The sequence below is a fragment of the Falco cherrug genome, chromosome 12 (assembly GCF_023634085.1).
Source record: "Falco cherrug isolate bFalChe1 chromosome 12, bFalChe1.pri, whole genome shotgun sequence".
In the NCBI taxonomy this organism is placed as follows: Eukaryota; Metazoa; Chordata; class Aves; order Falconiformes; family Falconidae; genus Falco; species Falco cherrug.
The window spans coordinates 23,752,351-23,764,581 of NC_073708.1; the positions used below are offsets into that span (position 1 = coordinate 23,752,351).

The window sequence follows — 12,231 nt, forward strand, 5'->3', positions numbered from 1 at the left end:
ATATTTAAATCCATCCCCACGGTTCGTCCCACTGCTTGTGGCTCTGGGCAAAAGCTCCATCGGAACACGTGCCACCCGCCTGCCCGGCTTCTGAGCCCAGGCTCCCCATGCCTGTGCTCATTTTTCACTCTACCATGGAAGGGCTGGAAGCACCTGCCGCAAGACAGGGAGCCGAGACGGGCAAGGCGAAAGGGAGGACTCATCACCCACGAACAAAGTCACTGTTTGCACAAAAGACAGCGTTTGCTCTTTCCCATCCGTTAGTCCGTCAGGTAAATAATGCACGTGCCAAAACACACACTTAATGAGGTAAATAATATGCCTTGAATAACGGCTAAATCTGTATTTACCTGCGAGACCGGAGAAACTCGGAAGGACCAGATTAGGAGATAATTGCGGCTGAGCAGGTTGTGTGCTTCGAGTAAACACGCATCTGGTAACCTTCCCTTTCCAAGGTTTTGAGTGAAAGGCAAAAATCAAAGGAGCTGAGATGTTTAACACTGAGCCAGTGCCCAAGCTGCCAATTTCACAGTGTAAATGCATCCCCACCTTGTGGCTCTCATGTTTGGGGGGCTGCTTGTTTTATTAAAGCAGTGTGCCAGGCAGCAGGTAGCCAGAAAACTGAAAACTCAAGTTTGAAAACCATAATGAAGAGCCCAACACTGCATTTATCCTAAAGGGGCTCAGTTCTACCTATTGCTTTTCCATCTACAGCTTTTACTTTCATTAATAAATGCATTTCAGCCAAATAGAAGTTATTTGTATTCTAACCTGCCCCAGAATAGAGATATTTAAGGTACACATGCTTTAAATCTTCAAGCTACTGGCTATGAATCTAAAGGCCCATCACGGCAAATAAATATAGTATCTCAGAATAAAGCAGCTTGTAAGTTAGTTGTGGTAAAACCTGGTCTTTAGCCTACTGCATAAAGTAAAATATACAGTTGGAGTGGGGGAGGCAGGCAGGCTCCAAGCCCTATATCAAACACAGGCAATAAAACATACATTATCCACCCACAGACAGAAAGATCAGTACTTCTCTAACGTATCTTAACCAGCAACACTAGGGCATCAGACATGAACCCCATGAATCTTCAGGCTGGCCCACACCAGGCACAGCAGCGCGGAGGTTTCCGAGCCACTGAGACCACACGGCAAAGGCAAACTGGCCATCTCGGCACGATTCAGGCACATCACCAGGCAAACACGGCAGCGCCACTCCAGACCCCAGCAGGTCTGTGTCACACAGGTACCATGGGACATCAGTAGAGGGAAATAACAGCCAACATCTAGTGCTTGTTTACACTAACAACTTCTGCAGGTGTCCCATGTCTAACAACAGGATCGGGTTCCCCATCGTACAGGCAGCCTCTCTCCCCACTCTCCCTTATAGCAGAGGGAGCAACGCTCCAAACAAAGGTGCACAAGTGGGGTGTTGCATGCCGATTTCCCTACGCAGACTGCATACAAATAAGGGCAACTCCACTGCAAACTCTGCACCTTCAGCCAAATGACGTTTTAACTGCATGTTTACCCAGCCACTGCTCTAGGTGCCCTGGGAAGACCCCACATCATCTTCTTTGGCAAGGTCAGAGTGCCTCAGAGCACAAGATAGCTGGTGAGCAAACACACTTTATTGGAAGTCATGTAAAGCATTTATAACTGCTATGACAATGCAAAGCACTAGTAATTATCCCGTATTTTTTTCCAACGGACAACAATGCAAGCAACTCAGCTTCAAAAATTAGAAACCCAGCTCTATCCATATAAATCCACATGTTCAGTGATTCCATTTCCAAATCTACATAAAACACCACATATATATTTCTTACGCATACAGGATCAGATTATAATCTCAGACATTGCAGGCTGTCACATCTGGCATTCAACCCTACCAGGTTAATATTTCATATCACACAGCTCCAATTCCTTACACAGATACATATGAAAGATAATGGGACCATGAACTGAGGCTGGACCTCAGGAATTATTTTGACAGATTGTACACAGACCTAGGAAAATGTAACAGCACTTTACATTTGAAACACCCAGTAACAGGGGTGCTGGAAGATAAAGTTCGCATTATGTGCTGTGTAACAGCATGTGCCACAGATGACACCACCAGCTATAATCAACTATCTTTTAAAAATAATTAAAAAAAAATAATCTCTGGACGTCAGCCACAGGTAAAAGGACAAGCTCAGGCTGACCACAGCTCTTGCTTGTTAGCGGTCCAAGCACACAATACTAAACCACGACAAGTTTGATCACCAGCAAGGAAGGAAAGCCAAGTGCCAGCTGTAGCCACTGGCTCGCCAGGGGCCCAAATGAGCACAAAGCAAACAATCCGCACCAGTGGCTCTCAGGCTCCAGGTTTCCCACCAGGGAAGCTGCATAGGGGTAACCACAAGCAGCAAGGAAAGAGATGAGGAACTCCTGCCACGTGAACACCACTGGCGAGAAAAGCCAGCAGGGCATTGCAAGCGCTCTCCCCCACCCATAGGACAGCCCCAAAGCCACACACGGACGTGCACCACGCGAGTTGCAGAGGATTCAAATTCATCAATGGCGAGACAAATTAGCTTATGAACTTGAGCTTAATGGGCTCTTTGCACATAACATTCACATTTGCTTTTTATAACCACATCTAATTAAAATCACCCAGCAGCAAGAGAAGGCATAACTTTAACAGCTTGCCTTTAACCCAAAAATATTCCCCTTCTTTGTCCAGTTTGATAAGGTGACGTAGGGAGGGAGCAAGACATCAAACTCCCTAAGTTCAGGTTAGAGGGGTAACCCAAAAAATTATGTTTTACGAGAGCCTCTCATTTACACATTAAATTACTTTGTTATGGCAACATGGCCCTCCACCATATTAAAAAAGTAAGCAAAACCAACCCCACACTAATCTAAAGGACAAAACAAACTAAAATTAAAAAAAAAAACAACAAAACAACCAAGCTTTGGGAGACCCTGTGCAAAGCCTGGGTAGCGGCAGCTGTGAACTCCTGGCCTCCAACAGAAAACTCAATGCTAGAGCAACAAAAATCCATCCAAAATGTAAGCCAGGTTTGTCTTATTTTATTAAATTACAGTGTCTTATTTTATTAAATTATATGAAGACTAAAAAAGATAGGGTAATAAAGATGCTTTTTGTAGAACAAAACTGCATACATTTAGCAACACCTGGAACACAGTATAACAAAAAATGCAGGACTTCCATTTTGGTAGCTGTTCAAACGCATACTCGGAGGTCAAACGTGAGCCCGTATTTCAGCTGTGTGAAGATATAACTGAAGAACAATAGAGATAACTCCTTTTTTTAATCAACCTTAACCTAAATCCAAGTATTTCATTACATGAACTACAGTCCAAAAAAGACACCACCTGGCTAGCCTGTGAGACAGGAAACAAGACTATGAACAAAGCCAGCTTATCCACTGTCACCATCCAAACTTGCAAAAAAAACCAAACACCAAAAAAACCCCAACACCATAAAGTAAAACAAACAACAAAACACAAAGCTTGTAGAACCATTTTAATAATGTAACAATTTTAGACAGGTAAATTTGCTTTTTTAATTTGTTAACCTCACAATATTGTCCCTTGAGCATGAATCATGGTTGCACTCCCTTCACTTTTGGCTGGGTTTGTCTCCAGCACTGCTAGACAACCAGCCTCACATTCTGGAAAATTCATAACGTAACTTTCTCAAAGCATTACCACAGGTTGTCTACATGCTGTCCCATCATTACTCAGCTCAGATACAACTCAGTATCAATAATTTTGGTTTTACAGCACTCCACAATCACACCCAGCCTCTTCCCACTACAGATGAAGAGGACCCTGTTCTTGAGAACTTACAGTCTAAAATTAGATGCAATACAACAAGGAAGGGTAATAGCAGAGAAGAACGAGGATTACAGGAGCAAAGTCAGGCAACTGCTCATCCAGGGGATACACGCATCTGTAGTTCAATTAAAAAATCCACTCTATATAGGCACCAGCTCGCCCCTCTATGGCCATATGGAAGAGATAAGTGAACACAGAAAGGGTTGACTAAAGGATGGAGGGCACTCTCAGGTTAAGGAAGGTCTTTCCCATTTCTTGAACTCATTCTTCCCGCTGCGTTCCTTGGCAGATATGTCAAAGGCACCACCAGATATGTCAGCTATGTCAGAGCACCAGAATCTCTTCCATTGTGACATCACAGACGTGATGGCTTGTGAGATCACAATGAGCGAGGCCGAAGGCGCTGATTACTTAGCACTTGCTGGGGCTATCACACCCTATGAGGCTGGGAAACAAACACATCTCAGTTCACTTGACAACACAGTGAAACCCATGCGAGACTCCACACCAGCAGGACATGAACTTATCCAAGCAGACCACCCAGAAGCCATCCCAAAGATGCACAGTACAATTCCACTCCAATTTTATTAGGCCACCTCTGCTAGGCAACCCACTTTCGTCAGCTCCTTGACTAGTCTCCTAAGACCAGTATTTTTAAACCTGCTCCAAGAGTAACTGCAGATAGGTAAATGGGTCTAAGCTGGAGCCTGAAGAAGTTCCACACAGTAAAGAACTGGTCATTTAGAGGAAACGTAGAGGAAGGAAACAACAAAAATTAAAACAAAGAAGCAACAACAAAGATACATACAGTGCAAGACTGGAAAGCCGCAGTGGAAGAGTGGAGTTGGCATTAAGGAAAGAACAGTTGCAGAGGACTGGACCAAGAATCCTCTAGTCCAGTCTCCTGCCTCTGCATGAGAGCCATAACAAAAGGCACCAGGGTGAAACTACACAAAATGAGGCTAACAAGCCAATAGTTCTGGGAAGCCAAAAGGAGGCAGGTCTTCCTCAGTCTTACTCTCCTGCTGATTACCTTACACCAGTTCCTGAGCTTGTCTGGCCCCTCCATGAGCCGATTCAACCACAGGAACCTATAAAAGGACTAATGCAGCCAGAATAAAACACAATTAAAACAAGATAGTTTCCTGCTGGTTTAGTGAGACGAATCAGCTCAGGGCCAGGCTGGATGAGTGCCAAAGCTCAAAGGAGAGGATGGGCCCACACTGGCAGAAGCAGGAGGGAGATGAGCCATTGGGAGCTGCTGGTCAGCTCAGCCACTCACCAAACCACAAACTTAGACCAGGATACAGACACCTGGGATGGCGCAGCACTTTGCAGGAAATGGAGAAGGTATCTTGGCTCTAGCAGCATAAGCACATAAAACAAAGTCAGAAAGCCCATTGGACCATCCTGTCTGAACCTCATGTAATGTTGGCCATAAAGTTTCCACTTCATTACTTCTGAATTGAGCCCAAAGGCTTGAACATCTTTCAGAAAAGTTTCTGGCCTTGAATTGCAGCATCAAGTATGGAGGCTCCCCACTACCTTCAGACAGCTCGTTCCAATCGTCAATCCATTTGCTGTCAAAAAATAACACATCTTAGTTTTCATTCAAACTTTCCCAGCCCTGGTCTTTGGAGCAAGTTCTGAAATTTTAGGCATTTCAATGCTCTCAATCCACAGCAGAGCTCCCAGTGCCAGGAGTAAGAGATTTGTAGCTATTACACTTCTAGTCAGTAAAAGCTACTATTGCATATTGGCCTAATTTAGTGGAAAGGAGACATAGCAGGCCACCCTTTGCTTAATGGAATCTAGCACGCATAATTACTTGATTTTCATACGCATGAATGCCACAGTTGTTCAAACTGCCATACACCTTCGTTATCTGAAAAATGAACTTGAAGGTTAACACCTGAGAGTGTCAAATGAATCTCAGTCTGGATTCAGGGAGACAACAATTGCATTGCTCAATATACCGGTCACTTTTATCTTCATCTACTCCAGAAGTGTTAAAAGAGAGTGTGTACTCTGCCAGAGCTCTGTCTCAGTAGACAAGCAAATGCTCCAAGCAGGGTAGCAACTACGACAGGGCATGGTTTCCACACAACCCAGTCTCAGTGAGTCCCAAAAACCAGCCAGGAAAGATGTAACAGCCAGCACTTCTGCTCTAGGTTATGCTTTGACAGCCACAATTTGTCCTCTTCTCCCCTCATTCCTCTGCTTGCCATTGCACCATGCTGGTATGTTAGCTCAGCACTATTAAAGTAAAACACCAGGAGTCTCAAGATGACCATTTCCAGCAATAACACATGCTTCAGATCCAAGGACAGATTTGTGACAAATGTGTAGCTGCCTAATAGCCTTCAGCATTCTCCTGTACGTAAAGCCACAGTGGCTGGTCCTACAACATTTACCTGAACTTCACCAGACCTGTGCTCTACAGTCTCACAGCCCTTTAGTGTAGGTGGCTACTGGACTGATACAGGAGCAAAGTCAAGTGCAAAAACTTCACACATTTCAGCCTCTTCCAGAAATCCATTTCCAAAATTTAAGCAGTGGGAGTGTCAGTAAAAAAAAAATCTAAATAAATAAAAATCAAGGCCTAGTGAAGTTAACAGGGCCAAAACAAGATAAGCACCAACCCAAACAGCTGTGATCGGGCCTCCTAAAGGAATCAAAATGAAGTTAAGTATCTCTCAACTGCAAAGCAGAAACTTTAGGTCATATCAGCATACATGCAATCCAAGGACTTCTTTATTTAGCATCAAGCACACAAGTGTTTTCTTTTTAATGTTTTAACAGATTTCTTCTTTTGGATTTTGGTAACACTCAAATCTGTCTAGCTATACATACTAACTTAAAAAAAACCCAAACAAACCAACAAAACACCCAATACACCATTCCTGTAGAGCAACCCTAAGTTTGAGATGAGCAAGAACCATAAAAGGGCCACTCTTTGAAACAAGACAAGCATTTAGTTCACACTATAAATGAACATGAAAATTCAGTTTCAAAAGCCAACATTCAGTACTTGAAAAAGGGAAACAAAAATATCTGAAATCAAATTTCCCAAGCCTACACACTGAAGAGTAGCCAACTGGACTTCTGACACATTACTTGTTTTAAGAATAATTCGTTCTTGGAAATACAAGGTCAAACACCAACTTTAACACCAAGTGATAGGAGATGCTACAATGCTGCAAAGGGCAAATAAAGGATAAAACCAATTCAAGTTGCCATTTAAAAAAATAAAAAATACTCAGACAACTGTCAAACAGCATTGGATAGGACAAGCGCCTTTAAGATGTACCTGCCTGGAGCCCTGCATACCTCATCCTTCCTGAGGCATAGTGCAAGCATTAACCTATTGGAAAATTTGCAGATCCCTTGCATTGCAGTTGAAAGAATATTAAGAGTTCAGACTAAGCAGCAGCTGTCAATCCACCCATTTCTGAAGCCAAAAGCTCAATAAGGAAAAGAGGCAAGTAAAGAAGTAGGAAAACAAATGTCAGACTTATTAGCAAACAGGCCAGCAACGACCACGTAAATCCACTTCACACAGGACTTGTAAAAGACAGAACATAAGTAATAAATGACAACACTGTTCCATACATCTCAGTTAGAAGAAACACCTGTAACAGTACAGCAGCCAGAAAAGAACAGGAGAAGAATTTCCTACTGCCACTCAGAAAACAAGTAAACAGATCCTGCAGTTCTAAGCCTTCTCAAGTTTACTTCAGTCTCCAAATCTGAGACAGGTGACCAATTCAATCCCACAGGATAAAAAAATAATAATAAAAAAAATAATAATCAAACCTCCTACTCCCCCATCACCATCATCCCGGAACCTCCACATCCCAAAAGGCACATGAAAAATCCTCGTTGCTGCTGCCTCTCTCTCATCCCGCACATGCCCCTTACTCCCTGGGCACACGGGTGTTTTCCCCTTTCTCAAGCCCTAACGGCAAATGATCCCGCTCTGGCTAGGACCGGCAGGACCGCTGCCACCCTCGAGATTTCCACCCACGGCAGAGCCCGGGCAGCGGAGGGCCCGGCAGCACGAAGCCGGGCCCGGCGTCGAGCGGACGAGGCTCTGCCACGCCTGCCCGCCGCCGCCCCTCACCCTCCCCTCGGGCCGGGGCCGCCCCCGACGGCCTCCCCGCACCCCCACCGCCGCCCCGCGCCGGCCCGCAGCCCGGCTCGCCACCCCAAACCCCCGGCCGCCGGCCGCCACGCCGGCGCAGGCCCCGCCACCGCGGGGGGCCAGGCCGAGCCCCCCCTCCCTCGCCCCCCGGGCCTGGCCTCCACCCCCCGCCCCGGGCCACGGCGGCCCCACGCCTCCGCCAGGCCTGCCGGGCCCCCGAGCCGCCCGGGCCTCGGCACGGCCGTGCCGCCGCTCGCTGCCCGGCGGCAGCCGTGCCCCCCCCCGCGGGGGGGACCGCCCCGGCCTGGCCCTCCCCCCCCGCCCCGCACACACTCCGCACCACGAGTCCCCAACACCGCCACTCACCTCCGCGCACTCTGACCCCCGACCCCGCTCTGAGCGGCAGCGCCGCCGGCCAACCGCAGCGCCGCCTGCCGCGGCCGGGGGCGGGGCTTCCTCCCCGCCGCGCCCCCTCGCGCAGGCGCCCGCCGCCCGCCGCCGCGCGGGGCATGCTGGGGCCTGTAGTTCGGCGCCTCCGCACCGCCCCCTCGCCCTGCCCCGCCGCGTGGCCGCGCCTCGACGCCGCTGCCGCGGCGGCACCGCCGGGTGCCCAGAGCCGGCCCCGCCGGGTGCCAGAACGGGTCCCCGGAGGCCGCCCCGCGGCGTGCCCGGCAGCCGCCCTTGCCCTGCCTGCCGGCTCTCTTCCTCGTGTGCCCCGTGGCCACCCCCTGCCCACCCCGTGTCCCCAGGGGACATCCCGTTGTGTGTCGTGTCCCCCCCCCGGTCCCCTGAGGCCGCCTGCCTCAGCGCTCCCCCAGCCCCCCTGCAGCCCGGGCCTGCAGCACACCCGCTGCAGCTGGACGTGTAGTATCGCACCTGGGCAGCGCTCACTGTTGGCCGCAGTGGAGGGAGACCGTGTCCTCGGTGCCGGGGCAGCGTGGCCTGCAGTTGCAGGTCTCACTGGGGAGCCCTCTGGGGTGTTGCCCCTTGCCCCCACTGCTGCTGGGCTCACTTCACAGAATCGCAGAATGGTCTGGGTTGGACAACAGCTCAAAGACCATCTACTTCCACACCCCTGCCATGGGCAGGGACACCTTCCACCAGACCAGGCTGCTCCAAGCCCCATCCAGCCTGGCCTTGAGCACTGCCAGGGATGGGGCAGCCACAGCTTCTCTGGGAAACCTGTGCCAGTGCCTCACCACCCTCATAATGAAGAATTTATTCTTAATATCTAACATAAACCTACCCTATTCTCAGTTTAAAGCCATTCCCCTGTGTCCCATCGCTACATGTCCTTGTAAAAAGTCCTTCTCAAGCTTTCCTGTAGGCCCCCATCAGGTACTGGAAGGTCACTGTAAGGTCCCTGCGGAGCCAGCTCTTCTCCAGGCCGAACAACCCCACCTCCCTTATCCTGTCTTCATGGGAGAGATGCTCCAGCCCTCTGATCGTCTTCATGGCCCTCCTCTGGACTCACTCCAACAGCTCCCTGTCCTTCTTATGTTGGGGGCTCCTGAACCAAACACAATACTCCAGGTAAGGTCTCACAAGAGCAGAGCAGAGGAGGAAAATCACCTCCTTGGACCTGCTGGTCATGCTTCTTTTGATTGCAGCCCAGGATACTTCATTCTAGATAAGGTAGGTGCTGCTGGCACTGGTAAGTCTTTGTTGGTCTTAACAGTGCCCAGGCAGGGCTGCACCAGTAACTGGCACTGATGCTGGCCAGTGTTTCCTCCCTCCATTCGATTTGGATTAAGTCAAAGTCAGGTCCTTCAGCAAGCCTAGGGCTTGCCTTTCCCCTCCCTCGCTCAGACATCAGTCACTGGCTTCCAGTTCTTTCTATGTTTGTGCAGCTCTGATCCTAAACTTGTGTCTGGACATTGCCCAGTCTCTGCTAGACACTCCTAAACCATGGCATCTCCTCCCCATGCATGTGGCTAGCACTCTCTGCCAGGACATTCACATCTTACCTGCAATGATACCTAATTTTTAGCCTACTGCTGCATCTTAACCCTTGGAAAGTTCAGTTGCAATGCAATGGCAAGCATACTAGCTGGGGACATTCCCCTATTCGCTTGCTTCCTTGCCCCCCATGTTAACTCATGCATCCACATTTCAAGCCAGCAGCTCCTTTGCACCAGCCCTGATACTTCCACAGGGGTGTGAAGAGCAAACTGAGTCACTGACTAACACAAGTAGGACCACAAGGGATCCTAGAGGTCACCTCATCCATCCTCTGCCCACAGGCAGGAGCGGTCTTATCTTTCTGTCACCTTGCTGTCCTCTTCAAATCATCCCTTAAGCCTTTCTCTGGCTCCATGCCTTAAAATATTGGAAAAGGTAAGTGCCAGAGTGTGGAGATCACTGAGTGCCGCTCTGTGCAAGGCAGGCTGCTGGTGCTTTCCTGGCTGCCTGGCTGGCCTGCCTGGTGCCCCTGCCTTTAATTGTGTTGCCGACTTTTCAGGTTGGATTTATGGTTTTGCTCTGTTTGTATGCAGCCTTGAACTTGGGAGGCCTGACTCATGAAAGTAGCATGATGGAACTATAAAAGTACCAACAGCAAACCATTTAATAATAGAAAAAGTTCCTGTAAGCCCTCTTAGATTTGGCATCTCTCAGCCTCCCACCCACATAAGCAAGGATAATGTGAAGTTTTACTTCTAAGCTTAGCTGTATCGCTATGATTTGTCAAGCCTTTGGTGACTGATGTATGGCTTGCCAGCAGCCCAGGAGAGTCAATTGAGGGCCTTTGCGCTGTGGCATTCCTTGAGTGATCTGCCACTGCCCCTCCTTATCAGGGATGGAAAGTGGCTGAGAGGTGCTTGAAATTATGCTGCAACCCCAAAGCTTGAAATTTAGGGATCACAGCTTGCCTGTTTCTAGGAGGATGAGAGAGAGGAGGCCTTTTCACTGCTGACCTCTGCATCTAGCAGTAAAAAATAATTTTTTTCTCAGTCTAGACAAACAACAAATGGCTCATGGAGGTGTGCATGTCCTCTTTTCATCAGCCAGGCCCTGTGCTGTTTCCCAGGTTAGTCAGGCAGCACAGCAGGCAGGAGGTTTCCTCCTGCTCATTTCTTTGGGAGGGAAACCCCTCTTCCCAGCTAAGCATCTGTAATAACCAGGGGCCGCCTCCTGGCTTCTGCCAGCCTCAGTGACCCCTGTGAGATCTGTACAAGTCGTCCTCCAAAGACTGCAGGACAGTGATGTGATTCCCTTCAGCAACTGCGCTTTCAAAGAGGTCCTTTTTTCTGGCACAGCTGTCAGCTGCAAAAGGCACCCAAACCAGATTGAGCAGAACCCTGTTATATTAAATATTGTCACTGTTTCTGTAGTGTTCATATCTAAGCCTGTCTTACGTGAGTGTGCATGTCTCAAATGAACATTGCAGGCCACTGAAAATGTCACCTACAGATTAATCTGGCTCACTCCAGGCTTCTGGAAAAATGAATGAGGGTGATCAATAGCTATCCTGTGGCCTTCCCATCAATGCCCATGGCCCCTGCAGCATCCTTGCTGGGAACAGCTCCCCTCCCCAAGGGTCTCAGTCAGTGGCAGAGCTAAGAAATTCAAAGGTGGACAACTGCCATGGGGCCCAGGGCAAGCAATGCTGAGAAACTGGGTCATGCAGATGGGGAAAAGTGGGGAAAAGGGCTGATAGTTGTTAATCAGGGTCGCCTTATTTATTCCTGTTAGCACCTGATTATTCCTGGTAGCACAGCCCGTGCCAGTCCCGGTACCCCATTTCCTCAGGACCAACAGAATCAGCCCTCTGTCAGCACGAGAACAAGTGAGAGTGTTTCAGGAGCAGCTCTGGTATCTTAATTGCTTGTCCTACTTTAGAGATTTTGAGATGGCTAGAAGCAGCCCAGAGGAAATAAGGTCCATGCTGGGGCGGTGTCTGAGCTGTCCTGATTCACACAAAGGACTATCTTTGAGCCTGAGGGTGGAAGGGGCAGCTCGAAGCTTCCAGCTGTGCCCCCTTCTCCCATGGCTGGATCTCCTGTGCTGCCACCAGCAGATGCAGCAGCTTGGTCTAGAGTTACCTGTAAGTTTTATTTGCTTTTAAACCCCAACATTTTCTTAACAAAGCATCATTTCAGTGACCTCCGGGCTGATGGATGGACAAGAAAGCAGCAAACTGGTGGGGCAGAAAATACAGAATGTGCACACACACACACACACACACACTGACCCTGCGTCACAGCTGCAGAAGATCCTTCGCGTCAATAAAGGGC

The 12,231-nt window shown here is 48.7% G+C and overlaps 1 protein-coding gene across 3 annotated transcripts in view; it reads right to left on the minus strand.

Annotated features, from left to right (window-relative positions):
- Window positions 1-8,440, minus strand: part of ERI3 (ERI1 exoribonuclease family member 3) — a 135,147-nt gene extending 126,707 nt beyond the window's left edge. Inside the window, exon 1 of one of the 3 annotated variants that reach the window (XM_055725330.1) lies at window positions 8,363-8,440. The gene's annotated coding sequence lies outside the window, so the exon portion shown is untranslated. The other 2 variants (XM_055725331.1, XM_027802696.2) reach the window with 2 other exon arrangements.
- Between the last annotated feature and the right edge of the window lie 3,791 nt (window positions 8,441-12,231).